The sequence below is a fragment of the Microcebus murinus genome, chromosome 15, assembly GCF_040939455.1.
Source record: "Microcebus murinus isolate Inina chromosome 15, M.murinus_Inina_mat1.0, whole genome shotgun sequence".
Lineage (NCBI taxonomy): Eukaryota > Metazoa > Chordata > Mammalia > Primates > Cheirogaleidae > Microcebus > Microcebus murinus.
The window spans coordinates 79,018,026-79,046,017 of NC_134118.1; the positions used below are offsets into that span (position 1 = coordinate 79,018,026).

The window sequence follows — 27,992 nt, forward strand, 5'->3', positions numbered from 1 at the left end:
CGTGGGGACGTACACCCAGCTCTCCACGTCGGATTCCGGGGCTCTCTGTCCTGCCAGAAGGCCCAGCTGGCCTGCGGGTCCTTAGAGTGGCAAAAACATCCGAAAACTGAGATTGAGGGTCCGGTGGTTGTCTGCACTTTTGTGCTGGGCACCCCAGGGAGGCCCGGGGGCTGGCTGGACAACGCGGTCTGCTGGGCGGGGGGGGGGGTTTGGAGGAGCAACTGATGCCCTTTGCACTTTGGGTAGCAAGTGTCTGAGGTGTCTCTGAGCCCTGCGCCATGTCGGGGGTGGGGGGTGGGAGGTCGGGCGGGGGTGGAGGAGCAGGAGGAGGAGGAGGAGGAGGTGGGAAGGGCCGTGGCCTGCAGTCGTCTTCCCGGGGTGGCTTCTTCCACAGGCTGCTTGGCCTGGGCTCCCTGCACCTGGGCCTTTGGAGGACTGGCCCTGTGCTTGCCAACGCTTCCCCTGCAGGGACCCAGAGCTGGGAGGTTGCATCTCTCAGCCCTGGGTCGGGCAGAGCCCCAGCGGGCCATGCCCACAACCTCTCTCAGCACGGGTCCCCCAGAAGGCTCCTTTGGGACCAGGATTCTCTTGCGGGTGACTCTTTAAGGTCTGGCCCCTGGATGGAGGGGCACCAGGAGTAGAGGAGCAGGAAGGGGAAGGGGGTGGCCATGCGAGGGGACACTTTCAGGCCAAGTCCCAGCTTCAGCCTGATCCTCCTGGGAACCCCGGGGTGTACGTCACACCTCCTGGTTGTCCCGCTCTGAGACAAGGAGCCGGGCTTCGCATTCCCCCAGCAGCCAGTCGTGGGCTGAGGACACCTGGGGCGTTGGGAACTCCCTGGCTTCTCCTTGGCTTAACATCTGGAGCTGCTTGTGAATCGTGCCGCCACACACACCCGAGTGCAGGTGTCTTCTGCACAGACTGCGGGCCTCGCTCTTCTGAATGCCGCTAGCTCGCCACCCACCCACGGGTGAACCTGGTCAGGGTACTTTCTCTCGGGGGCAGACTCTGATCCTGGCGGGCTACCGGTGTTTCTGTTTGCTCGTTTCTTTCTTCCATTTCGGGAAAGGCTTCCTTACTGGGTGTGGAAATCTCCTATGCCTTTCCTCGCCTATTCTGTCAGCTTTAAAATTCTCTTTCAGTTGCCACCCTCACAGATGGATTAGGAAACTCTTTCCGGTGCACTCATTAGTGAAATGACCTCAATGAAGCTGGAATCCAATATCTAATCGCCGATTTTTAGCGAGTCCACACGCCAGGGTGGTCGGGGTCCAATGCAGCCCCGGCCAGGCCCAGGCCCCTTGGACTGGGCCACAGGAGGACGCAGAGGAGGGTCCCGGCCCCCCCCCCCGGTCGCGTTGCCGGCAGTTCTCCAAGGGCTTGGGCGTTTTCCAGAGGTAGGAGATGGAGGGGACTGATTTCTTCAGCGCCCCACAAACCACGCCACCCCACCCATGGGACACATCCCTAGAGAGAGAGAGAGACGCCCCATACACTCGCTCCCCTCCCCCATGCGCTGTGCCCCAGCCCGGGCCCGGGGGAATAGGCGGCAGCCCACCCACAGGGTGGGGGGCCCAGCTGAAAGGGGTTGTCGGGGAGGGCGGCCCCTGCCTGGGGTCAAAGGGCGGGCGATCCGCGCGTGCGCAATCGGCGGCGGCGGCGGGGGCGGCCACGAGCTGGGGGTGGGGGGCGGGTAGGGGAAGGAGGCCAGGCGAGGAGAGGAAGGGGGCTGGAAGGTCTCCACCTTGGCGAGTCCAGCCGTGGAGGCGCATCTTGTGTGAGTGTGAGTGAGTGAGTGTGAGTGTGTGTGTGTGTGTGTTTGTGTGTGTATAGAGAGACAGCCCCCCACCCCGGCCCACCGCTCCCTGCCCGCCCCGCCCCGCCCCGCCTGTCACCCCCGTCCCTCGGAGCCCGCCGGACCCGGCCGGTGAACTCAACAGGCCCGGCCCGGCGCGGGTCAGCGCCGGTGCGGGGCCTGGGGCGGGAGGAGGCGGCGGGGAAGTGCAGAGAGGCTCGGCTTCTTGAGCGGGGCAGGGGCGCCCTCCGCCGTCTAGGGCCACACCACCCTGAACGCGCCCGACCTCGTCTGGTCTGGGAAGCTAAGCAGGGTCGGGCCCGGTTAGTACTTGGATGGGAGACCGCCTGGGAATACCGGGTGCCGTCGGCTTCTTCTTTTTTTTTTTTTTGTTTTGCCTCCTGTTCTGTCCCCTCTCTGGGAGCGAGGCGGCGGCCCGGGGTGGGGGTCACCCCCACCCTCAGCGCCCGCCGCGGTGCCTGGCGCCCCAGCCCGCACCGTGGGGCCTCCTCTTGTCCCAAGCCGCGACACCGCCGTCACGCGGCAGCATGCGTGGCTTCTGGACTGTCAGGTCTCAGACCAAAGGTCTGCTCTGTGGGAACCGACACGCTGGAGGAAACCTTGAGAGTCTGAGAGGGGAGGGAGTTCCAGAAGAAGGCCAGGATGTCATTTGGAGGGAGTATGTGACCAGAACTCGTCCCGTTGCTTTTGGGGTTCTCTGGGCTACACGTAGGAATCTTTGGTGGTGGCACCTGATGTTGGGGGATCCGGAGTCACACCCAGACCTGCTCCACAGGCCTCCTTTTACTTTTCTCTTCGGATTCATTATTTTTAAAAAGTGTCTCTTATCTCTATGATTGCATTTTCTTTTCTCTCTCTTTTCAAGCAGATGATGGGAGTCCAAGTATTAAGGTGACATGTGTTGCCCGTGCCCCCCTCCCCCCTGTGTTCTTATTCATTTACCTCTGATGTCGTTCCAGCGTATTGTGGGGGTACCAATGTTAGGGTCGGGTACGTTGCCCTCTCCCTGCCTCCCCCCTCGGGTCAGAGCCTCAAGTGCGCCCATCCCCCAGTCGGTGCGCACCCACCCCATTCCTAATGGAGGTGTATGCCCATCCCCTCCCCCCACCCGCCCGACACCCACCCGATGAAGGTGATTCCTCTGTGTCCACTTAGGTGTCCATCGGTTCGTACCCATTTGCTGGTGAGCGCGAGCACGTGGTGCTCGTGTGTCCATTCTTGGGCTACCTGGCTTACTGGAACGGGTTCCAGCTCTGGCCAGGAGAACCACGAGAGGTGCCCTCTCACCGCTGCTCCTCCTAGCTGAATAGCACTCCGTGGTGTCCACGCGCCACATTTCATTTACGCACTCGTGGGTCGATGGGCACTCGGGTCGCTTCCAGGTCTTTGCGATTGTGACTTGTGCCCTGACTCTAACCCTAACCCTTACCCAGCCCGTCTCCTCCTCGGCCCCTGCCTGACTGACTCCTTCCCGCCCGGCCTGTCACCTGTCACCGTCCTCTGCCCCTGCCTGACACGCTCCTCCCCGCCCGGGCCGTCACCGTCCTCGGCCCCTGCCTGACGGGGCTCCTCCGTCGCCTGGGCCTTCCAAGGGCTTGGTGTGGACGCTGGTTCCAGGACGCCCTCCCAGGAACCCGGTAGCAGGGCGGCCGCAGCGTCTCGCGCCACCCAACCGTCCGCCGGCCGGCGGCCGTCGCTAAGTGGCCTGCGGGGGACGTGCCCCCACTGTGGGGCGGGCGCCCAGCCTGGTGTCTTCTCTGAGGCCCCGTGGCTGCTTTTCCCCCCCCCCGCAAGGGGAGAGCCGCGGAGGTGGGGACCGCCTCCTCGTGGGGACGTACACCCAGCTCTCCACGTCGGATTCCGGGGCTCTCTGTCCTGCCAGAAGGCCCAGCTGGCCTGCGGGTCCTTAGAGTGGCAAAAACATCCGAAAACTGAGATTGAGGGTCCGGTGGTTGTCTGCACTTTTGTGCTGGGCACCCCAGGGAGGCCCGGGGGCTGGCTGGACAACGCGGTCTGCTGGGCGGGGGGGGGGTTTGGAGGAGCAACTGATGCCCTTTGCACTTTGGGTAGCAAGTGTCTGAGGTGTCTCTGAGCCCTGCGCCATGTCGGGGGTGGGGGGTGGGAGGTCGGGCGGGGGTGGAGGAGCAGGAGGAGGAGGAGGAGGAGGTGGGAAGGGCCGTGGCCTGCAGTCGTCTTCCCGGGGTGGCTTCTTCCACAGGCTGCTTGGCCTGGGCTCCCTGCACCTGGGCCTTTGGAGGACTGGCCCTGTGCTTGCCAACGCTTCCCCTGCAGGGACCCAGAGCTGGGAGGTTGCATCTCTCAGCCCTGGGTCGGGCAGAGCCCCAGCGGGCCATGCCCACAACCTCTCTCAGCACGGGTCCCCCAGAAGGCTCCTTTGGGACCAGGATTCTCTTGCGGGTGACTCTTTAAGGTCTGGCCCCTGGATGGAGGGGCACCAGGAGTAGAGGAGCAGGAAGGGGAAGGGGGTGGCCATGCGAGGGGACACTTTCAGGCCAAGTCCCAGCTTCAGCCTGATCCTCCTGGGAACCCCGGGGTGTACGTCACACCTCCTGGTTGTCCCGCTCTGAGACAAGGAGCCGGGCTTCGCATTCCCCCAGCAGCCAGTCGTGGGCTGAGGACACCTGGGGCGTTGGGAACTCCCTGGCTTCTCCTTGGCTTAACATCTGGAGCTGCTTGTGAATCGTGCCGCCACACACACCCGAGTGCAGGTGTCTTCTGCACAGACTGCGGGCCTCGCTCTTCTGAATGCCGCTAGCTCGCCACCCACCCACGGGTGAACCTGGTCAGGGTACTTTCTCTCGGGGGCAGACTCTGATCCTGGCGGGCTACCGGTGTTTCTGTTTGCTCGTTTCTTTCTTTCATTTCGGGAAAGGCTTCCTTACTGGGTGTGGAAATCTCCTATGCCTTTCCTCGCCTATTCTGTCAGCTTTAAAATTCTCTTTCAGTTGCCACCCTCACAGATGGATTAGGAAACTCTTTCCGGTGCACTCATTAGTGAAATGACCTCAATGAAGCTGGAATCCAATATCTAATCGCCGATTTTTAGCGAGTCCACACGCCAGGGTGGTCGGGGTCCAATGCAGCCCCGGCCAGGCCCAGGCCCCTTGGACTGGGCCACAGGAGGACGCAGAGGAGGGTCCCGGCCCCCCCCCCGGTCGCGTTGCCGGCAGTTCTCCAAGGGCTTGGGCGTTTTCCAGAGGTAGGAGATGGAGGGGACTGATTTCTTCAGCGCCCCACAAACCACGCCACCCCACCCATGGGACACATCCCTAGAGAGAGAGAGAGACGCCCCATACACTCGCTCCCCTCCCCCATGCGCTGTGCCCCAGCCCGGGCCCGGGGGAATAGGCGGCAGCCCACCCACAGGGTGGGGGGCCCAGCTGAAAGGGGTTGTCGGGGAGGGCGGCCCCTGCCTGGGGTCAAAGGGCGGGCGATCCGCGCGTGCGCAATCGGCGGCGGCGGCGGCGGCGGCGGCGGGGGCGGCCACGAGCTGGGGGTGGGGGGCGGGTAGGGGAAGGAGGCCAGGCGAGGAGAGGAAGGGGGCTGGAAGGTCTCCACCTTGGCGAGTCCAGCCGTGGAGGCGCATCTTGTGTGAGTGTGAGTGAGTGAGTGTGAGTGTGTGTGTGTGTGTGTGTTTGTGTGTGTATAGAGAGACAGCCCCCCACCCCGGCCCACCGCTCCCTGCCCGCCCCGCCCCGCCCCGCCTGTCACCCCCGTCCCTCGGAGCCCGCCGGACCCGGCCGGTGAACTCAACAGGCCCGGCCCGGCGCGGGTCAGCGCCGGTGCGGGGCCTGGGGCGGGAGGAGGCGGCGGGGAAGTGCAGAGAGGCTCGGCTTCTTGAGCGGGGCAGGGGCGCCCTCCGCCGTCTAGGGCCACACCACCCTGAACGCGCCCGACCTCGTCTGGTCTGGGAAGCTAAGCAGGGTCGGGCCCGGTTAGTACTTGGATGGGAGACCGCCTGGGAATACCGGGTGCCGTCGGCTTCTTCTTTTTTTTTTTTTTGTTTTGCCTCCTGTTCTGTCCCCTCTCTGGGAGCGAGGCGGCGGCCCGGGGTGGGGGTCACCCCCACCCTCAGCGCCCGCCGCGGTGCCTGGCGCCCCAGCCCGCACCGTGGGGCCTCCTCTTGTCCCAAGCCGCGACACCGCCGTCACGCGGCAGCATGCGTGGCTTCTGGACTGTCAGGTCTCAGACCAAAGGTCTGCTCTGTGGGAACCGACACGCTGGAGGAAACCTTGAGAGTCTGAGAGGGGAGGGAGTTCCAGAAGAAGGCCAGGATGTCATTTGGAGGGAGTATGTGACCAGAACTCGTCCCGTTGCTTTTGGGGTTCTCTGGGCTACACGTAGGAATCTTTGGTGGTGGCACCTGATGTTGGGGGATCCGGAGTCACACCCAGACCTGCTCCACAGGCCTCCTTTTACTTTTCTCTTCGGATTCATTATTTTTAAAAAGTGTCTCTTATCTCTATGATTGCATTTTCTTTTCTCTCTCTTTTCAAGCAGATGATGGGAGTCCAAGTATTAAGGTGACATGTGTTGCCCGTGCCCCCCTCCCCCCTGTGTTCTTATTCATTTACCTCTGATGTCGTTCCAGCGTATTGTGGGGGTACCAATGTTAGGGTCGGGTACGTTGCCCTCTCCCTGCCTCCCCCCTCGGGTCAGAGCCTCAAGTGCGCCCATCCCCCAGTCGGTGCGCACCCACCCCATTCCTAATGGAGGTGTATGCCCATCCCCTCCCCCCACCCGCCCGACACCCACCCGATGAAGGTGATTCCTCTGTGTCCACTTAGGTGTCCATCGGTTCGTACCCATTTGCTGGTGAGCGCGAGCACGTGGTGCTCGTGTGTCCATTCTTGGGCTACCTGGCTTACTGGAACGGGTTCCAGCTCTGGCCAGGAGAACCACGAGAGGTGCCCTCTCACCGCTGCTCCTCCTAGCTGAATAGCACTCCGTGGTGTCCACGCGCCACATTTCATTTACGCACTCGTGGGTCGATGGGCACTCGGGTCGCTTCCAGGTCTTTGCGATTGTGACTTGTGCCCTGACTCTAACCCTAACCCTTACCCAGCCCGTCTCCTCCTCGGCCCCTGCCTGACTGACTCCTTCCCGCCCGGCCTGTCACCTGTCACCGTCCTCTGCCCCTGCCTGACACGCTCCTCCCCGCCCGGGCCGTCACCGTCCTCGGCCCCTGCCTGACGGGGCTCCTCCGTCGCCTGGGCCTTCCAAGGGCTTGGTGTGGACGCTGGTTCCAGGACGCCCTCCCAGGAACCCGGTAGCAGGGCGGCCGCAGCGTCTCGCGCCACCCAACCGTCCGCCGGCCGGCGGCCGTCGCTAAGTGGCCTGCGGGGGACGTGCCCCCACTGTGGGGCGGGCGCCCAGCCTGGTGTCTTCTCTGAGGCCCCGTGGCTGCTTTTCCCCCCCCCCGCAAGGGGAGAGCCGCGGAGGTGGGGACCGCCTCCTCGTGGGGACGTACACCCAGCTCTCCACGTCGGATTCCGGGGCTCTCTGTCCTGCCAGAAGGCCCAGCTGGCCTGCGGGTCCTTAGAGTGGCAAAAACATCCGAAAACTGAGATTGAGGGTCCGGTGGTTGTCTGCACTTTTGTGCTGGGCACCCCAGGGAGGCCCGGGGGCTGGCTGGACAACGCGGTCTGCTGGGCGGGGGGGGGGTTTGGAGGAGCAACTGATGCCCTTTGCACTTTGGGTAGCAAGTGTCTGAGGTGTCTCTGAGCCCTGCGCCATGTCGGGGGTGGGGGGTGGGAGGTCGGGCGGGGGTGGAGGAGCAGGAGGAGGAGGAGGAGGAGGTGGGAAGGGCCGTGGCCTGCAGTCGTCTTCCCGGGGTGGCTTCTTCCACAGGCTGCTTGGCCTGGGCTCCCTGCACCTGGGCCTTTGGAGGACTGGCCCTGTGCTTGCCAACGCTTCCCCTGCAGGGACCCAGAGCTGGGAGGTTGCATCTCTCAGCCCTGGGTCGGGCAGAGCCCCAGCGGGCCATGCCCACAACCTCTCTCAGCACGGGTCCCCCAGAAGGCTCCTTTGGGACCAGGATTCTCTTGCGGGTGACTCTTTAAGGTCTGGCCCCTGGATGGAGGGGCACCAGGAGTAGAGGAGCAGGAAGGGGAAGGGGGTGGCCATGCGAGGGGACACTTTCAGGCCAAGTCCCAGCTTCAGCCTGATCCTCCTGGGAACCCCGGGGTGTACGTCACACCTCCTGGTTGTCCCGCTCTGAGACAAGGAGCCGGGCTTCGCATTCCCCCAGCAGCCAGTCGTGGGCTGAGGACACCTGGGGCGTTGGGAACTCCCTGGCTTCTCCTTGGCTTAACATCTGGAGCTGCTTGTGAATCGTGCCGCCACACACACCCGAGTGCAGGTGTCTTCTGCACAGACTGCGGGCCTCGCTCTTCTGAATGCCGCTAGCTCGCCACCCACCCACGGGTGAACCTGGTCAGGGTACTTTCTCTCGGGGGCAGACTCTGATCCTGGCGGGCTACCGGTGTTTCTGTTTGCTCGTTTCTTTCTTTCATTTCGGGAAAGGCTTCCTTACTGGGTGTGGAAATCTCCTATGCCTTTCCTCGCCTATTCTGTCAGCTTTAAAATTCTCTTTCAGTTGCCACCCTCACAGATGGATTAGGAAACTCTTTCCGGTGCACTCATTAGTGAAATGACCTCAATGAAGCTGGAATCCAATATCTAATCGCCGATTTTTAGCGAGTCCACACGCCAGGGTGGTCGGGGTCCAATGCAGCCCCGGCCAGGCCCAGGCCCCTTGGACTGGGCCACAGGAGGACGCAGAGGAGGGTCCCGGCCCCCCCCCCCCGGTCGCGTTGCCGGCAGTTCTCCAAGGGCTTGGGCGTTTTCCAGAGGTAGGAGATGGAGGGGACTGATTTCTTCAGCGCCCCACAAACCACGCCACCCCACCCATGGGACACATCCCTAGAGAGAGAGAGAGACGCCCCATACACTCGCTCCCCTCCCCCATGCGCTGTGCCCCAGCCCGGGCCCGGGGGAATAGGCGGCAGCCCACCCACAGGGTGGGGGGCCCAGCTGAAAGGGGTTGTCGGGGAGGGCGGCCCCTGCCTGGGGTCAAAGGGCGGGCGATCCGCGCGTGCGCAATCGGCGGCGGCGGCGGCGGCGGCGGCGGTGGGGGCGGCCACGAGCTGGGGGTGGGGGGCGGGTAGGGGAAGGAGGCCAGGCGAGGAGAGGAAGGGGGCTGGAAGGTCTCCACCTTGGCGAGTCCAGCCGTGGAGGCGCATCTTGTGTGAGTGTGAGTGAGTGAGTGTGAGTGTGTGTGTGTGTGTGTGTTTGTGTGTGTATAGAGAGACAGCCCCCCACCCCGGCCCACCGCTCCCTGCCCGCCCCGCCCCGCCCCGCCTGTCACCCCCGTCCCTCGGAGCCCGCCGGACCCGGCCGGTGAACTCAACAGGCCCGGCCCGGCGCGGGTCAGCGCCGGTGCGGGGCCTGGGGCGGGAGGAGGCGGCGGGGAAGTGCAGAGAGGCTCGGCTTCTTGAGCGGGGCAGGGGCGCCCTCCGCCGTCTAGGGCCACACCACCCTGAACGCGCCCGACCTCGTCTGGTCTGGGAAGCTAAGCAGGGTCGGGCCTGGTTAGTACTTGGATGGGAGACCGCCTGGGAATACCGGGTGCCGTCGGCTTCTTCTTTTTTTTTTTTTTGTTTTGCCTCCTGTTCTGTCCCCTCTCTGGGAGCGAGGCGGCGGCCCGGGGTGGGGGTCACCCCCACCCTCAGCGCCCGCCGCGGTGCCTGGCGCCCCAGCCCGCACCGTGGGGCCTCCTCTTGTCCCAAGCCGCGACACCGCCGTCACGCGGCAGCATGCGTGGCTTCTGGACTGTCAGGTCTCAGACCAAAGGTCTGCTCTGTGGGAACCGACACGCTGGAGGAAACCTTGAGAGTCTGAGAGGGGAGGGAGTTCCAGAAGAAGGCCAGGATGTCATTTGGAGGGAGTATGTGACCAGAACTCGTCCCGTTGCTTTTGGGGTTCTCTGGGCTACACGTAGGAATCTTTGGTGGTGGCACCTGATGTTGGGGGATCCGGAGTCACACCCAGACCTGCTCCACAGGCCTCCTTTTACTTTTCTCTTCGGATTCATTATTTTTAAAAAGTGTCTCTTATCTCTATGATTGCATTTTCTTTTCTCTCTCTTTTCAAGCAGATGATGGGAGTCCAAGTATTAAGGTGACATGTGTTGCCCGTGCCCCCCTCCCCCCTGTGTTCTTATTCATTTACCTCTGATGTCGTTCCAGCGTATTGTGGGGGTACCAATGTTAGGGTCGGGTACGTTGCCCTCTCCCTGCCTCCCCCCTCGGGTCAGAGCCTCAAGTGCGCCCATCCCCCAGTCGGTGCGCACCCACCCCATTCCTAATGGAGGTGTATGCCCATCCCCTCCCCCCACCCGCCCGACACCCACCCGATGAAGGTGATTCCTCTGTGTCCACTTAGGTGTCCATCGGTTCGTACCCATTTGCTGGTGAGCGCGAGCACGTGGTGCTCGTGTGTCCATTCTTGGGCTACCTGGCTTACTGGAACGGGTTCCAGCTCTGGCCAGGAGAACCACGAGAGGTGCCCTCTCACCGCTGCTCCTCCTAGCTGAATAGCACTCCGTGGTGTCCACGCGCCACATTTCATTTACGCACTCGTGGGTCGATGGGCACTCGGGTCGCTTCCAGGTCTTTGCGATTGTGACTTGTGCCCTGACTCTAACCCTAACCCTTACCCAGCCCGTCTCCTCCTCGGCCCCTGCCTGACTGACTCCTTCCCGCCCGGCCTGTCACCTGTCACCGTCCTCTGCCCCTGCCTGACACGCTCCTCCCCGCCCGGGCCGTCACCGTCCTCGGCCCCTGCCTGACGGGGCTCCTCCGTCGCCTGGGCCTTCCAAGGGCTTGGTGTGGACGCTGGTTCCAGGACGCCCTCCCAGGAACCCGGTAGCAGGGCGGCCGCAGCGTCTCGCGCCACCCAACCGTCCGCCGGCCGGCGGCCGTCGCTAAGTGGCCTGCGGGGGACGTGCCCCCACTGTGGGGCGGGCGCCCAGCCTGGTGTCTTCTCTGAGGCCCCGTGGCTGCTTTTCCCCCCCCCCCCGCAAGGGGAGAGCCGCGGAGGTGGGGACCGCCTCCTCGTGGGGACGTACACCCAGCTCTCCACGTCGGATTCCGGGGCTCTCTGTCCTGCCAGAAGGCCCAGCTGGCCTGCGGGTCCTTAGAGTGGCAAAAACATCCGAAAACTGAGATTGAGGGTCCGGTGGTTGTCTGCACTTTTGTGCTGGGCACCCCAGGGAGGCCCGGGGGCTGGCTGGACAACGCGGTCTGCTGGGCGGTGGGGGGGGTTTGGAGGAGCAACTGATGCCCTTTGCACTTTGGGTAGCAAGTGTCTGAGGTGTCTCTGAGCCCTGCGCCATGTCGGGGGTGGGGGGTGGGAGGTCGGGCGGGGGTGGAGGAGCAGGAGGAGGAGGAGGAGGAGGAGGTGGGAAGGGCCGTGGCCTGCAGTCGTCTTCCCGGGGTGGCTTCTTCCACAGGCTGCTTGGCCTGGGCTCCCTGCACCTGGGCCTTTGGAGGACTGGCCCTGTGCTTGCCAACGCTTCCCCTGCAGGGACCCAGAGCTGGGAGGTTGCATCTCTCAGCCCTGGGTCGGGCAGAGCCCCAGCGGGCCATGCCCACAACCTCTCTCAGCACGGGTCCCCCAGAAGGCTCCTTTGGGACCAGGATTCTCTTGCGGGTGACTCTTTAAGGTCTGGCCCCTGGATGGAGGGGCACCAGGAGTAGAGGAGCAGGAAGGGGAAGGGGGTGGCCATGCGAGGGGACACTTTCAGGCCAAGTCCCAGCTTCAGCCTGATCCTCCTGGGAACCCCGGGGTGTACGTCACACCTCCTGGTTGTCCCGCTCTGAGACAAGGAGCCGGGCTTCGCATTCCCCCAGCAGCCAGTCGTGGGCTGAGGACACCTGGGGCGTTGGGAACTCCCTGGCTTCTCCTTGGCTTAACATCTGGAGCTGCTTGTGAATCGTGCCGCCACACACACCCGAGTGCAGGTGTCTTCTGCACAGACTGCGGGCCTCGCTCTTCTGAATGCCGCTAGCTCGCCACCCACCCACGGGTGAACCTGGTCAGGGTACTTTCTCTCGGGGGCAGACTCTGATCCTGGCGGGCTACCGGTGTTTCTGTTTGCTCGTTTCTTTCTTCCATTTCGGGAAAGGCTTCCTTACTGGGTGTGGAAATCTCCTATGCCTTTCCTCGCCTATTCTGTCAGCTTTAAAATTCTCTTTCAGTTGCCACCCTCACAGATGGATTAGGAAACTCTTTCCGGTGCACTCATTAGTGAAATGACCTCAATGAAGCTGGAATCCAATATCTAATCGCCGATTTTTAGCGAGTCCACACGCCAGGGTGGTCGGGGTCCAATGCAGCCCCGGCCAGGCCCAGGCCCCTTGGACTGGGCCACAGGAGGACGCAGAGGAGGGTCCCGGCCCCCCCGGTCGCGTTGCCGGCAGTTCTCCAAGGGCTTGGGCGTTTTCCAGAGGTAGGAGATGGAGGGGACTGATTTCTTCAGCGCCCCACAAACCACGCCACCCCACCCATGGGACACATCCCTAGAGAGAGAGAGAGACGCCCCATACACTGGCTCCCCTCCCCCATGCGCTGTGCCCCAGCCCGGGCCCGGGGGAATAGGCGGCAGCCCACCCACAGGGTGGGGGGCCCAGCTGAAAGGGGTTGTCGGGGAGGGCGGCCCCTGCCTGGGGTCAAAGGGCGGGCGATCCGCGCGTGCGCAATCGGCGGCGGCGGCGGCGGCGGCGGCGGCGGCGGCGGCGGCGGGGGCGGCCACGAGCTTGGGGTGGGGGGCGGGTAGGGGAAGGAGGCCAGGCGAGGAGAGGAAGGGGGCTGGAAGGTCTCCACCTTGGCGAGTCCAGCCGTGGAGGCGCATCTTGTGTGAGTGTGAGTGAGTGAGTGTGAGTGTGTGTGTGTGTGTGTGTTTGTGTGTGTATAGAGAGACAGCCCCCCACCCCGGCCCACCGCTCCCTGCCCGCCCCGCCCCGCCCCGCCTGTCACCCCCGTCCCTCGGAGCCCGCCGGACCCGGCCGGTGAACTCAACAGGCCCGGCCCGGCGCGGGTCAGCGCCGGTGCGGGGCCTGGGGCGGGAGGAGGCCCCGGGGAAGCGCAGAGAGGCTCGGCTTCTTGAGCGGGGCAGGGGCGCCCTCCGCCGTCTAGGGCCACACCACCCTGAACGCGCCCGACCTCGTCTGGTCTCGGAAGCTAAGCAGGGTCGGGCCTGGTTAGTACTTGGATGGGAGACCGCCTGGGAATACCGGGTGCCGTAGGCTTCTTCTTTTTTTTTTTTTTTGTTTTGCCTCTTGTTCTGTCCCCTCTCTGGGAGCGAGGCGGCGGCCCGGGGTGGGGGTCACCCCCACCCTCAGCGCCCGCCGCGGTGCCTGGCGCCCCAGCCCGCACCGTGGGGCCTCCTCTTGTCCCAAGCCGCGACACCGCCGTCACGCGGCAGCATGCGTGGCTTCTGGACTGTCAGGTCTCAGACCAAAGGTCTGCTCTGTGGGAACCGACACGCTGGAGGAAACCTTGAGAGTCTGAGAGGGGAGGGAGTTCCAGAAGAAGACCAGGATGTCATTTGGAGGGAGTATGTGACCAGAACTCGTCCCGTTGCTTTTGGGGTTCTATGGGCTACACGTAGGAATCTTTGGTGGTGGCACCTGATGTTGGGGGATCCGGAGTCGCACCCAGACCTGCTCCACAGGCCTCCTTTTACTTTTCTCTTCGGATTCATTATTTTTAAAAAGTGTCTCTTATCTCTATGATTGCATTTTCTTTTCTCTCTCTTTTCAAGCAGATGATGGGAGTCCAAGTATTAAGGTGACATGTGTTGCCCGTGCCCCCCTCCCCCCTGTGTTCTTATTCATTTACCTCTGATGTCGTTCCAGCGTATTGTGGGGGTACCAATGTTAGGGTCGGGTACGTTGCCCTCTCCCTGCCTCCCCCCTCGGGTCAGAGCCTCAAGTGCGCCCATGCCCCAGTCGGTGCGCACCCACCCCATTCCTAATGGAGGTGTATGCCCATCCCCTCCCCCCACCCGCCCGACACCCACCCGATGAAGGTGATTCCTCTGTGTCCACTTAGGTGTCCATCGGTTCGTACCCATTTGCTGGTGAGCGCGAGCACGTGGTGCTCGTGTGTCCATTCTTGGGCTACCTGGCTTACTGGAACGGGTTCCAGCTCTGGCCAGGAGAACCACGAGAGGTGCCCTCTCACCGCTGCTCCTCCTAGCTGAATAGCACTCCGTGGTGTCCACGCGCCACATTTCATTTACGCACTCGTGGGTCGATGGGCACTCGGGTCGCTTCCAGGTCTTTGCGATTGTGACTTGTGCCCTGACTCTAACCCTAACCCTTACCCAGCCCGTCTCCTCCTCGGCCCCTGCCTGACTGACTCCTTCCCGCCCGGCCTGTCACCTGTCACCGTCCTCTGCCCCTGCCTGACACGCTCCTCCCCGCCCGGGCCGTCACCGTCCTCGGCCCCTGCCTGATGGGGCTCCTCCGTCGCCTGGGCCTTCCAAGGGCTTGGTGTGGACGCTGGTTCCAGGACGCCCTCCCAGGAACCCGGTAGCAGGGCGGCCGCAGCGTCTCGCGCCACCCAACCGTCCGCCGGCCGGCGGCCGTCGCTAAGTGGCCTGCGGGGGACGTGCCCCCACTGTGGGGCGGGCGCCCAGCCTGGTGTCTTCTCTGAGGCCCCGTGGCTGCTTTTCCCCCCCCCCGCAAGGGGAGAGCCGCGGAGGTGGGGACCGCCTCCTCGTGGGGACGTACACCCAGCTCTCCACGTCGGATTCCGGGGCTCTCTGTCCTGCCAGAAGGCCCAGCTGGCCTGCGGGTCCTTAGAGTGGCAAAAACATCCGAAAACTGAGATTGAGGGTCCGGTGGTTGTCTGCACTTTTGTGCTGGGCACCCCAGGGAGGCCCGGGGGCTGGCTGGACAACGCGGTCTGCTGGGCAGGGGGGGGGTTTGGAGGAGCAACTGATGCCCTTTGCACTTTGGGTAGCAAGTGTCTGAGGTGTCTCTGAGCCCTGCGCCATGTCGGGGGTGGGGGGTGGGAGGTCGGGGGGGTGGAGGAGCAGGAGGAGGAGGAGGAGGAGGAGGAGGAGGAGGAGGTGGGAAGGGCCGTGGCCTGCAGTCGTCTTCCCGGGGTGGCTTCTTCCACAGGCTGCTTGGCCTGGGCTCCCTGCACCTGGGCCTTTGGAGGACTGGCCCTGTGCTTGCCAACGCTTCCCCTGCAGGGACCCAGAGCTGGGAGGTTGCATCTCTCAGCCCTGGGTCGGGCAGAGCCCCAGCGGGCCATGCCCACAACCTCTCTCAGCACGGGTCCCCCAGAAGGCTCCTTTGGGACCAGGATTCTCTTGCGGGTGACTCTTTAAGGTCTGGCCCCTGGATGGAGGGGCACCAGGAGTAGAGGAGCAGGAAGGGGAAGGGGGTGGCCATGCGAGGGGACACTTTCAGGCCAAGTCCCAGCTTCAGCCTGATCCTCCTGGGAACCCCGGGGTGTACGTCACACCTCCTGGTTGTCCCGCTCTGAGACAAGGAGCCGGGCTTCGCATTCCCCCAGCAGCCAGTCGTGGGCTGAGGACACCTGGGGCGTTGGGAACTCCCTGGCTTCTCCTTGGCTTAACATCTGGAGCTGCTTGTGAATCGTGCCGCCACACACACACCCGAGTGCAGGTGTCTTCTGCACAGACTGCGGGCCTCGCTCTTCTGAATGCCGCTAGCTCGCCACCCACCCACGGGTGAACCTGGTCAGGGTACTTTCTCTCGGGGGCAGACTCTGATCCTGGCGGGCTACCGGTGTTTCTGTTTGCTCGTTTCTTTCTTCCATTTCGGGAAAGGCTTCCTTACTGGGTGTGGAAATCTCCTATGCCTTTCCTCGCCTATTCTGTCAGCTTTAAAATTCTCTTTCAGTTGCCACCCTCACAGATGGATTAGGAAACTCTTTCCGGTGCACTCATTAGTGAAATGACCTCAATGAAGCTGGAATCCAATATCTAATGGCCGATTTTTAGCGAGTCCACACGCCAGGGTGGTCGGGGTCCAATGCAGCCCCGGCCAGGCCCAGGCCCCTTGGACTGGGCCACAGGAGGACGCAGAGGAGGGTCCCGGCCCCCCCGGTCGCGTTGCCGGCAGTTCTCCAAGGGCTTGGGCGTTTTCCAGAGTTAGGAGATGGAGGGGACTGATTTCTTCAGCGCCCCACAAACCACGCCACCCCACCCATGGGACACATCCCTAGAGAGAGAGAGAGACGCCCCATACACTCGCTCCCCTCCCCCATGCGCTGTGCCCCAGCCCGGGCCCGGGGGAATAGGCGGCAGCCCACCCACAGGGTGGGGGGCCCAGCTGAAAGGGGTTGTCGGGGAGGGCGGCCCCTGCCTGGGGTCAAAGGGCGGGCGATCCGCGCGTGCGCAATCGGCGGCGGCGGCGGCGGCGGCGGCGGCGGCGGCGGCGGCGGCGGCGGGGGCGGCCACGAGCTGGGGGTGGGGGGCGGGTAGGTGAAGGAGGCCCGGCGAGGAGAGGAAGGGGGCTGGAAGGTCTCCACCTTGGCGAGTCCAGCCGTGGAGGCGCATCTTGTGTGAGTGTGAGTGTGTGTGTGTGTGTGTGTGTGTGTATAGAGAGACAGCCCCCCACCCCGGCCCACCGCTCCCTGCCCGCCCCGCCCCGCCTGTCACCCCCGTCCCTCGGAGCCCGCCGGACCCGGCCGGTGAACTCAACAGGCCCGGCCCGGCGCGGGTCAGCGCCGGTGCGGGGCCTGGGGCGGGAGGAGGCGGCGGGGAAGCGCAGAGAGGCTCGGCTTCTTGAGCGGGGCAGGGGCGCCCTCCGCCGTCTAGGGCCACACCACCCTGAACGCGCCCGACCTCGTCTGGTCTCGGAAGCTAAGCAGGGTCGGGCCTGGTTAGTACTTGGATGGGAGACCGCCTGGGAATACCGGGTGCCGTAGGCTTCTTCTTTTTTTTTTTTTTTGTTTTGCCTCTTGTTCTGTCCCCTCTCTGGGAGCGAGGCGGCGGCCCGGGGTGGGGGTCACCCCCACCCTCAGCGCCCGCCGCGGTGCCTGGCGCCCCAGCCCGCACCGTGGGGCCTCCTCTTGTCCCAAGCCGCGACACCGCCGTCACGCGGCAGCATGCGTGGCTTCTGGACTGTCAGGTCTCAGACCAAAGGTCTGCTCTGTGGGAACCGACACGCTGGAGGAAACCTTGAGAGTCTGAGAGGGGAGGGAGTTCCAGAAGAAGGCCAGGATGTCATTTGGAGGGAGTATGTGACCAGAACTCGTCCCGTTGCTTTTGGGGTTCTATGGGCTACACGTAGGAATCTTTGGTGGTGGCACCTGATGTTGGGGGATCCGGAGTCGCACCCAGACCTGCTCCACAGGCCTCCTTTTACTTTTCTCTTCGGATTCATTATTTTTAAAAAGTGTCTCTTATCTCTATGATTGCATTTTCTTTTCTCTCTCTTTTCAAGCAGATGATGGGAGTCCAAGTATTAAGGTGACATGTGTTGCCCGTGCCCCCCTCCCCCCTGTGTTCTTATTCATTTACCTCTGATGTCGTTCCAGCGTATTGTGGGGGTACCAATGTTAAGGTCGGGTACGTTGCCCTCTCCCAGCCTCCCCCCTCGGGTCAGAGCCTCAAGTGCGCCCATGCCCCAGTCGGTGCGCACCCACCCCATTCCTAATGGAGGTGTATGCCCATCCCCTCCCCCCACCCGCCCGACACCCACCCGATGAAGGTGATACCTCTGTGTCCACTTAGGTGTCCATCGGTTCGTACCCATTTGCTGGTGAGCGCGAGCACGTGGTGCTCGTGTGTCCATTCTTGGGCTACCTGGCTTACTGGAACGGGTTCCAGCTCTGGCCAGGAGAACCACGAGAGGTGCCCTCTCACCGCTGCTCCTCCTAGCTGAATAGCACTCCGTGGTGTCCACGCGCCACATTTCATTTACGCACTCGTGGGTCGATGGGCACTCGGGTCGCTTCCAGGTCTTTGCGATTGTGACTTGTGCCCTGACTCTAACCCTAACCCTTACCCAGCCCGTCTCCTCCTCGGCCCCTGCCTGACTGACTCCTTCCCGCCCGGCCTGTCACCTGTCACCGTCCTCTGCCCCTGCCTGACACGCTCCTCCCCGCCCGGGCCGTCACCGTCCTCGGCCCCTGCCTGACGGGGCTCCTCCGTCGCCTGGGCCTTCCAAGGGCTTGGTGTGGACGCTGGTTCCAGGACGCCCTCCCAGGAACCCGGTAGCAGGGCGGCCGCAGCGTCTCGCGCCACCCAACCGTCCGCCGGCCGGCGGCCGTCGCTAAGTGGCCTGCGGGGGACGTGCCCCCACTGTGGGGCGGGCGCCCAGCCTGGTGTCTTCTCCGAGGCCCCGTGGCTGCTTTTCCCCCCCCCGCAAGGGGAGAGCCGCGGAGGTGGGGACCGCCTCCTCGTGGGGACGTACACCCAGCTCTCCACGTCGGATTCCGGGGCTCTCTGTCCTGCCAGAAGGCCCAGCTGGCCTGCGGGTCCTTAGAGTGGCAAAAACATCCGAAAACTGAGATTGAGGGTCCGGTGGTTGTCTGCACTTTTGTGCTGGGCACCCCAGGGAGGCCCAGAGGCTGGCTGGACGACGCGGTCTGCTGGGCAGGGGGGGGTTTGGAGGAGCAACTGATGCCCTTTGCACTTTGGGTAGCAAGTGTCTGAGGTGTCTCTGAGCCCTGCGCCATGTCGGGGGTGGGGGGTGGGAGGTCGGGCGGGGGTGGAGGAGCAGGAGGAGGAGGAGGAGGAGGAGGTGGGAAGGGCCGTGGCCTGCAGTCGTCTTCCCGGGGTGGCTTCTTCCACAGGCTGCTTGGCCTGGGCTCCCTGCACCTGGGCCTTTGGAGGACTGGCCCTGTGCTTGCCAACGCTTCCCCTGCAGGGACCCAGAGCTGGGAGGTTGCATCTCTCAGCCCTGGGTCGGGCAGAGCCCCAGCGGGCCATGCCCACAACCTCTCTCAGCACGGGTCCCCCAGAAGGCTCCTTTGGGACCAGGATTCTCTTGCGGGTGACTCTTTAAGGTCTGGCCCCTGGATGGAGGGGCACCAGGAGTAGAGGAGCAGGAAGGGGAAGGGGGTGGCCATGCGAGGGGACACTTTCAGGCCAAGTCCCAGCTTCAGCCTGATCCTCCTGGGAACCCCGGGGTGTACGTCACACCTCCTGGTTGTCCCGCTCTGAGACAAGGAGCCGGGCTTCGCATTCCCCCAGCAGCCAGTCGTGGGCTGAGGACACCTGGGGCGTTGGGAACTCCCTGGCTTCTCCTTGGCTTAACATCTGGAGCTGCTTGTGAATCGTGCCGCCACACACACCCGAGTGCAGGTGTCTTCTGCACAGACTGCGGGCCTCGCTCTTCTGAATGCCGCTAGCTCGCCACCCACCCACGGGTGAACCTGGTCAGGGTACTTTCTCTCGGGGGCAGACTCTGATCCTGGCGGGCTACCGGTGTTTCTGTTTGCTCGTTTCTTTCTTCCATTTCGGGAAAGGCTTCCTTACTGGGTGTGGAAATCTCCTATGCCTTTCCTCGCCTATTCTGTCAGCTTTAAAATTCTCTTTCAGTTGCCACCCTCACAGATGGATTAGGAAACTCTTTCCGGTGCACTCATTAGTGAAATGACCTCAATGAAGCTGGAATCCAATATCTAATCGCCGATTTTTAGCGAGTCCACACGCCAGGGTGGTCGGGGTCCAATGCAGCCCCGGCCAGGCCCAGGCCCCTTGGACTGGGCCACAGGAGGACGCAGAGGAGGGTCCCGGCCCCCCCCCCCGGTCGCGTTGCCGGCAGTTCTCCAAGGGCTTGGGCGTTTTCCAGAGGTAGGAGATGGAGGGGACTGATTTCTTCAGCGCCCCACAAACCACGCCACCCCACCCATGGGACACATCCCTAGAGAGAGAGAGAGACGCCCCATACACTCGCTCCCCTCCCCCATGCGCTGTGCCCCAGCCCGGGCCCGGGGGAATAGGCGGCAGCCCACCCACAGGGTGGGGGGCCCAGCTGAAAGGGGTTGTCGGGGAGGGCGGCCCCTGCCTGGGGTCAAAGGGCGGGCGATCCGCGCGTGCGCAATCGGCGGCGGCGGCGGCGGCGGCGGCGGGGGCGGCCACGAGCTGGGGGTGGGGGGCGGGTAGGGGAAGGAGGCCAGGCGAGGAGAGGAAGGGGGCTGGAAGGTCTCCACCTTGGCGAGTCCAGCCGTGGAGGCGCATCTTGTGTGAGTGTGAGTGAGTGAGTGTGAGTGTGTGTGTGTGTGTGTGTTTGTGTGTGTATAGAGAGACAGCCCCCCACCCCGGCCCACCGCTCCCTGCCCGCCCCGCCCCGCCCCGCCTGTCACCCCCGTCCCTCGGAGCCCGCCGGACCCGGCCGGTGAACTCAACAGGCCCGGCCCGGCGCGGGTCAGCGCCGGTGCGGGGCCTGGGGCGGGAGGAGGCGGCGGGGAAGCGCAGAGAGGCTCGGCTTCTTGAGCGGGGCAGGGGCGCCCTCCGCCGTCTAGGGCCACACCACCCTGAACGCGCCCGACCTCGTCTGGTCTCGGAAGCTAAGCAGGGTCGGGCCTGGTTAGTACTTGGATGGGAGACCGCCTGGGAATACCGGGTGCCGTAGGCTTCTTCTTTTTTTTTTTTTTTGTTTTGCCTCTTGTTCTGTCCCCTCTCTGGGAGCGAGGCGGCGGCCCGGGGTGGGGGTCACCCCCACCCTCAGCGCCCGCCGCGGTGCCTGGCGCCCCAGCCCGCACCGTGGGGCCTCCTCTTGTCCCAAGCCGCGACACCGCCGTCACGCGGCAGCATGCGTGGCTTCTGGACTGTCAGGTCTCAGACCAAAGGTCTGCTCTGTGGGAACCGACACGCTGGAGGAAACCTTGAGAGTCTGAGAGGGGAGGGATTTCCAGAAGAAGGCCAGGATGTCATTTGGAGGGAGTATGTGACCAGAACTCGTCCCGTTGCTTTTGGGGTTCTATGGGCTACACGTAGGAATCTTTGGTGGTGGCACCTGATGTTGGGGGATCCGGAGTCGCACCCAGACCTGCTCCACAGGCCTCCTTTTACTTTTCTCTTCGGATTCATTATTTTTAAAAAGTGTCTCTTATCTCTATGATTGCATTTTCTTTTCTCTCTCTTTTCAAGCAGATGATGGGAGTCCAAGTATTAAGGTGACATGTGTTGCCCGTGCCCCCCTCCCCCCTGTGTTCTTATTCATTTACCTCTGATGTCGTTCCAGCGTATTGTGGGGGTACCAATGTTAAGGTCGGGTACGTTGCCCTCTCCCAGCCTCCCCCCTCGGGTCAGAGCCTCAAGTGCGCCCATGCCCCAGTCGGTGCGCACCCACCCCATTCCTAATGGAGGTGTATGCCCATCCCCTCCCCCCACCCGCCCGACACCCACCCGATGAAGGTGATACCTCTGTGTCCACTTAGGTGTCCATCGGTTCGTACCCATTTGCTGGTGAGCGCGAGCACGTGGTGCTCGTGTGTCCATTCTTGGGCTACCTGGCTTACTGGAACGGGTTCCAGCTCTGGCCAGGAGAACCACGAGAGGTGCCCTCTCACCGCTGCTCCTCCTAGCTGAATAGCACTCCGTGGTGTCCACGCGCCACATTTCATTTACGCACTCGTGGGTCGATGGGCACTCGGGTCGCTTCCAGGTCTTTGCGATTGTGACTTGTGCCCTGACTCTAACCCTAACCCTTACCCAGCCCGTCTCCTCCTCGGCCCCTGCCTGACTGACTCCTTCCCGCCCGGCCTGTCACCTGTCACCGTCCTCTGCCCCTGCCTGACACGCTCCTCCCCGCCCGGGCCGTCACCGTCCTCGGCCCCTGCCTGACGGGGCTCCTCCGTCGCCTGGGCCTTCCAAGGGCTTGGTGTGGACGCTGGTTCCAGGACGCCCTCCCAGGAACCCGGTAGCAGGGCGGCCGCAGCGTCTCGCGCCACCCAACCGTCCGCCGGCCGGCGGCCGTCGCTAAGTGGCCTGCGGGGGACGTGCCCCCACTGTGGGGCGGGCGCCCAGCCTGGTGTCTTCTCCGAGGCCCCGTGGCTGCTTTTCCCCCCCCCGCAAGGGGAGAGCCGCGGAGGTGGGGACCGCCTCCTCGTGGGGACGTACACCCAGCTCTCCACGTCGGATTCCGGGGCTCTCTGTCCTGCCAGAAGGCCCAGCTGGCCTGCGGGTCCTTAGAGTGGCAAAAACATCCGAAAACTGAGATTGAGGGTCCGGTGGTTGTCTGCACTTTTGTGCTGGGCACCCCAGGGAGGCCCAGAGGCTGGCTGGACGACGCGGTCTGCTGGGCAGGGGGGGGTTTGGAGGAGCAACTGATGCCCTTTGCACTTTGGGTAGCAAGTGTCTGAGGTGTCTCTGAGCCCTGCGCCATGTCGGGGGTGGGGGGTGGGAGGTCGGGCGGGGGTGGAGGAGCAGGAGGAGGAGGAGGAGGAGGAGGTGGGAAGGGCCGTGGCCTGCAGTCGTCTTCCCGGGGTGGCTTCTTCCACAGGCTGCTTGGCCTGGGCTCCCTGCACCTGGGCCTTTGGAGGACTGGCCCTGTGCTTGCCAACGCTTCCCCTGCAGGGACCCAGAGCTGGGAGGTTGCATCTCTCAGCCCTGGGTCGGGCAGAGCCCCAGCGGGCCATGCCCACAACCTCTCTCAGCACGGGTCCCCCAGAAGGCTCCTTTGGGACCAGGATTCTCTTGCGGGTGACTCTTTAAGGTCTGGCCCCTGGATGGAGGGGCACCAGGAGTAGAGGAGCAGGAAGGGGAAGGGGGTGGCCATGCGAGGGGACACTTTCAGGCCAAGTCCCAGCTTCAGCCTGATCCTCCTGGGAACCCCGGGGTGTACGTCACACCTCCTGGTTGTCCCGCTCTGAGACAAGGAGCCGGGCTTCGCATTCCCCCAGCAGCCAGTCGTGGGCTGAGGACACCTGGGGCGTTGGGAACTCCCTGGCTTCTCCTTGGCTTAACATCTGGAGCTGCTTGTGAATCGTGCCGCCACACACACCCGAGTGCAGGTGTCTTCTGCACAGACTGCGGGCCTCGCTCTTCTGAATGCCGCTAGCTCGCCACCCACCCACGGGTGAACCTGGTCAGGGTACTTTCTCTCGGGGGCAGACTCTGATCCTGGCGGGCTACCGGTGTTTCTGTTTGCTCGTTTCTTTCTTCCATTTCGGGAAAGGCTTCCTTACTGGGTGTGGAAATCTCCTATGCCTTTCCTCGCCTATTCTGTCAGCTTTAAAATTCTCTTTCAGTTGCCACCCTCACAGATGGATTAGGAAACTCTTTCCGGTGCACTCATTAGTGAAATGACCTCAATGAAGCTGGAATCCAATATCTAATCGCCGATTTTTAGCGAGTCCACACGCCAGGGTGGTCGGGGTCCAATGCAGCCCCGGCCAGGCCCAGGCCCCTTGGACTGGGCCACAGGAGGACGCAGAGGAGGGTCCCGGCCCCCCCCCGGTCGCGTTGCCGGCAGTTCTCCAAGGGCTTGGGCGTTTTCCAGAGGTAGGAGATGGAGGGGACTGATTTCTTCAGCGCCCCACAAACCACGCCACCCCACCCATGGGACACATCCCTAGAGAGAGAGAGAGACGCCCCATACACTCGCTCCCCTCCCCCATGCGCTGTGCCCCAGCCCGGGCCCGGGGGAATAGGCGGCAGCCCACCCACAGGGTGGGGGGCCCAGCTGAAAGGGGTTGTCGGGGAGGGCGGCCCCTGCCTGGGGTCAAAGGGCGGGCGATCCGCGCGTGCGCAATCGGCGGCGGCGGCGGCGGCGGCGGCGGGGGCGGCCACGAGCTGGGGGTGGGGGGCGGGTAGGGGAAGGAGGCCAGGCGAGGAGAGGAAGGGGGCTGGAAGGTCTCCACCTTGGCGAGTCCAGCCGTGGAGGCGCATCTTGTGTGAGTGTGAGTGAGTGAGTGTGAGTGTGTGTGTGTGTGTGTGTGTTTGTGTGTGTATAGAGAGACAGCCCCCCACCCCGGCCCACCGCTCCCTGCCCGCCCCGCCCCGCCCCGCCTGTCACCCCCGTCCCTCGGAGCCCGCCGGACCCGGCCGGTGAACTCAACAGGCCCGGCCCGGCGCGGGTCAGCGCCGGTGCGGGGCCTGGGGCGGGAGGAGGCGGCGGGGAAGTGCAGAGAGGCTCGGCTTCTTGAGCGGGGCAGGGGCGCCCTCCGCCGTCTAGGGCCACACCACCCTGAACGCGCCCGACCTCGTCTGGTCTGGGAAGCTAAGCAGGGTCGGGCCTGGTTAGTACTTGGATGGGAGACCGCCTGGGAATACCGGGTGCCGTCGGCTTCTTCTTTTTTTTTTTTTTGTTTTGCCTCCTGTTCTGTCCCCTCTCTGGGAGCGAGGCGGCGGCCCGGGGTGGGGGTCACCCCCACCCTCAGCGCCCGCCGCGGTGCCTGGCGCCCCAGCCCGCACCGTGGGGCCTCCTCTTGTCCCAAGCCGCGACACCGCCGTCACGCGGCAGCATGCGTGGCTTCTGGACTGTCAGGTCTCAGACCAAAGGTCTGCTCTGTGGGAACCGACACGCTGGAGGAAACCTTGAGAGTCTGAGAGGGGAGGGAGTTCCAGAAGAAGGCCAGGATGTCATTTGGAGGGAGTATGTGACCAGAACTCGTCCCGTTGCTTTTGGGGTTCTCTGGGCTACACGTAGGAATCTTTGGTGGTGGCACCTGATGTTGGGGGATCCGGAGTCACACCCAGACCTGCTCCACAGGCCTCCTTTTACTTTTCTCTTCGGATTCATTATTTTTAAAAAGTGTCTCTTATCTCTATGATTGCATTTTCTTTTCTCTCTCTTTTCAAGCAGATGATGGGAGTCCAAGTATTAAGGTGACATGTGTTGCCCGTGCCCCCCTCCCCCCTGTGTTCTTATTCATTTACCTCTGATGTCGTTCCAGCGTATTGTGGGGGTACCAATGTTAGGGTCGGGTACGTTGCCCTCTCCCTGCCTCCCCCCTCGGGTCAGAGCCTCAAGTGCGCCCATCCCCCAGTCGGTGCGCACCCACCCCATTCCTAATGGAGGTGTATGCCCATCCCCTCCCCCCACCCGCCCGACACCCACCCGATGAAGGTGATTCCTCTGTGTCCACTTAGGTGTCCATCGGTTCGTACCCATTTGCTGGTGAGCGCGAGCACGTGGTGCTCGTGTGTCCATTCTTGGGCTACCTGGCTTACTGGAACGGGTTCCAGCTCTGGCCAGGAGAACCACGAGAGGTGCCCTCTCACCGCTGCTCCTCCTAGCTGAATAGCACTCCGTGGTGTCCACGCGCCACATTTCATTTACGCACTCGTGGGTCGATGGGCACTCGGGTCGCTTCCAGGTCTTTGCGATTGTGACTTGTGCCCTGACTCTAACCCTAACCCTTACCCAGCCCGTCTCCTCCTCGGCCCCTGCCTGACTGACTCCTTCCCGCCCGGCCTGTCACCTGTCACCGTCCTCTGCCCCTGCCTGACACGCTCCTCCCCGCCCGGGCCGTCACCGTCCTCGGCCCCTGCCTGACGGGGCTCCTCCGTCGCCTGGGCCTTCCAAGGGCTTGGTGTGGACGCTGGTTCCAGGACGCCCTCCCAGGAACCCGGTAGCAGGGCGGCCGCAGCGTCTCGCGCCACCCAACCGTCCGCCGGCCGGCGGCCGTCGCTAAGTGGCCTGCGGGGGACGTGCCCCCACTGTGGGGCGGGCGCCCAGCCTGGTGTCTTCTCTGAGGCCCCGTGGCTGCTTTCCCCCCCCCCCCCGCAAGGGGAGAGCCGCGGAGGTGGGGACCGCCTCCTCGTGGGGACGTACACCCAGCTCTCCACGTCGGATTCCGGGGCTCTCTGTCCTGCCAGAAGGCCCAGCTGGCCTGCGGGTCCTTAGAGTGGCAAAAACATCCGAAAACTGAGATTGAGGGTCCGGTGGTTGTCTGCACTTTTGTGCTGGGCACCCCAGGGAGGCCCGGGGGCTGGCTGGACAACGCGGTCTGCTGGGCGGGGGGGGGGTTTGGAGGAGCAACTGATGCCCTTTGCACTTTGGGTAGCAAGTGTCTGAGGTGTCTCTGAGCCCTGCGCCATGTCGGGGGTGGGGGGTGGGAGGTCGGGCGGGGGTGGAGGAGCAGGAGGAGGAGGAGGAGGAGGAGGTGGGAAGGGCCGTGGCCTGCAGTCGTCTTCCCGGGGTGGCTTCTTCCACAGGCTGCTTGGCCTGGGCTCCCTGCACCTGGGCCTTTGGAGGACTGGCCCTGTGCTTGCCAACGCTTCCCCTGCAGGGACCCAGAGCTGGGAGGTTGCATCTCTCAGCCCTGGGTCGGGCAGAGCCCCAGCGGGCCATGCCCACAACCTCTCTCAGCACGGGTCCCCCAGAAGGCTCCTTTGGGACCAGGATTCTCTTGCGGGTGACTCTTTAAGGTCTGGCCCCTGGATGGAGGGGCACCAGGAGTAGAGGAGCAGGAAGGGGAAGGGGGTGGCCATGCGAGGGGACACTTTCAGGCCAAGTCCCAGCTTCAGCCTGATCCTCCTGGGAACCCCGGGGTGTACGTCACACCTCCTGGTTGTCCCGCTCTGAGACAAGGAGCCGGGCTTCGCATTCCCCCAGCAGCCAGTCGTGGGCTGAGGACACCTGGGGCGTTGGGAACTCCCTGGCTTCTCCTTGGCTTAACATCTGGAGCTGCTTGTGAATCGTGCCGCCACACACACCCGAGTGCAGGTGTCTTCTGCACAGACTGCGGGCCTCGCTCTTCTGAATGCCGCTAGCTCGCCACCCACCCACGGGTGAACCTGGTCAGGGTACTTTCTCTCGGGGGCAGACTCTGATCCTGGCGGGCTACCGGTGTTTCTGTTTGCTCGTTTCTTTCTTCCATTTCGGGAAAGGCTTCCTTACTGGGTGTGGAAATCTCCTATGCCTTTCCTCGCCTATTCTGTCAGCTTTAAAATTCTCTTTCAGTTGCCACCCTCACAGATGGATTAGGAAACTCTTTCCGGTGCACTCATTAGTGAAATGACCTCAATGAAGCTGGAATCCAATATCTAATCGCCGATTTTTAGCGAGTCCACACGCCAGGGTGGTCGGGGTCCAATGCAGCCCCGGCCAGGCCCAGGCCCCTTGGACTGGGCCACAGGAGGACGCAGAGGAGGGTCCCGGCCCCCCCCCCGGTCGCGTTGCCGGCAGTTCTCCAAGGGCTTGGGCGTTTTCCAGAGGTAGGAGATGGAGGGGACTGATTTCTTCAGCGCCCCACAAACCACGCCACCCCACCCATGTGACACATCCCTAGAGAGAGAGAGAGACGCCCCATACACTCGCTCCCCTCCCCCATGCGCTGTGCCCCAGCCCGGGCCCGGGGGAATAGGCGGCAGCCCACCCACAGGGTGGGGGGCCCAGCTGAAAGGGGTTGTCGGGGAGGGCGGCCCCTGCCTGGGGTCAAAGGGCGGGCGATCCGCGCGTGCGCAATCGGCGGCGGCGGCGGCGGCGGCGGCGGCGGCGGCGGCGGCGGCGGCGGGGGCGGCCACGAGCTGGGGGTGGGGGGCGGGTAGGTGAAGGAGGCCCGGCGAGGAGAGGAAGGGGGCTGGAAGGTCTCCACCTTGGCGAGTCCAGCCGTGGAGGCGCATCTTGTGTGAGTGTGAGTGTGTGTGTGTGTGTGTGTGTGTGTATAGAGAGACAGCCCCCCACCCCGGCCCACCGCTCCCTGCCCGCCCCGCCCCGCCTGTCACCCCCGTCCCTCGGAGCCCGCCGGACCCGGCCGGTGAACTCAACAGGCCCGGCCCGGCGCGGGTCAGCGCCGGTGCGGGGCCTGGGGCGGGAGGAGGCGGCGGGGAAGCGCAGAGAGGCTCGGCTTCTTGAGCGGGGCAGGGGCGCCCTCCGCCGTCTAGGGCCACACCACCCTGAACGCGCCCGACCTCGTCTGGTCTCGGAAGCTAAGCAGGGTCGGGCCTGGTTAGTACTTGGATGGGAGACCGCCTGGGAATACCGGGTGCCGTAGGCTTCTTCTTTTTTTTTTTTTTTGTTTTGCCTCTTGTTCTGTCCCCTCTCTGGGAGCGAGGCGGCGGCCCGGGGTGGGGGTCACCCCCACCCTCAGCGCCCGCCGCGGTGCCTGGCGCCCCAGCCCGCACCGTGGGGCCTCCTCTTGTCCCAAGCCGCGACACCGCCGTCACGCGGCAGCATGCGTGGCTTCTGGACTGTCAGGTCTCAGACCA

General features: G+C 64.0%; 6 non-coding genes and 2 pseudogenes across 6 annotated transcripts; all 8 read left to right on the forward strand.

Moving 5' to 3' along the window:
• Window positions 1-2,048: 2,048 nt before the first annotated feature.
• On the forward strand, window positions 2,049-2,167 carry LOC142876641 (uncharacterized; annotated as a pseudogene).
• Window positions 2,168-5,701: 3,534 nt separating this feature from the next.
• LOC142876642 (uncharacterized) lies at window positions 5,702-5,820 on the forward strand (annotated as a pseudogene).
• Window positions 5,821-9,359: 3,539 nt separating this feature from the next.
• On the forward strand, window positions 9,360-9,478 carry LOC142876622 (5S ribosomal RNA). Its single transcript, XR_012923522.1, has one exon. It is a non-coding gene; the product is annotated as a 5S ribosomal RNA (ribosomal RNA).
• A 3,552-nt stretch (window positions 9,479-13,030) lies between these two features.
• On the forward strand, window positions 13,031-13,149 carry LOC142876452 (5S ribosomal RNA). Its single transcript, XR_012923353.1, has one exon. It is a non-coding gene; the product is annotated as a 5S ribosomal RNA (ribosomal RNA).
• Window positions 13,150-16,694: 3,545 nt separating this feature from the next.
• Window positions 16,695-16,813, forward strand: LOC142876453 (5S ribosomal RNA). The gene has a single exon (XR_012923354.1). It is a non-coding gene; the product is annotated as a 5S ribosomal RNA (ribosomal RNA).
• A 3,537-nt stretch (window positions 16,814-20,350) lies between these two features.
• On the forward strand, window positions 20,351-20,469 carry LOC142876454 (5S ribosomal RNA). Its single transcript, XR_012923355.1, has one exon. It is a non-coding gene; the product is annotated as a 5S ribosomal RNA (ribosomal RNA).
• A 3,537-nt stretch (window positions 20,470-24,006) lies between these two features.
• On the forward strand, window positions 24,007-24,125 carry LOC142876623 (5S ribosomal RNA). The gene has a single exon (XR_012923523.1). It is a non-coding gene; the product is annotated as a 5S ribosomal RNA (ribosomal RNA).
• Window positions 24,126-27,662: 3,537 nt separating this feature from the next.
• On the forward strand, window positions 27,663-27,781 carry LOC142876455 (5S ribosomal RNA). The gene has a single exon (XR_012923356.1). It is a non-coding gene; the product is annotated as a 5S ribosomal RNA (ribosomal RNA).
• Window positions 27,782-27,992: the final 211 nt, after the last annotated feature.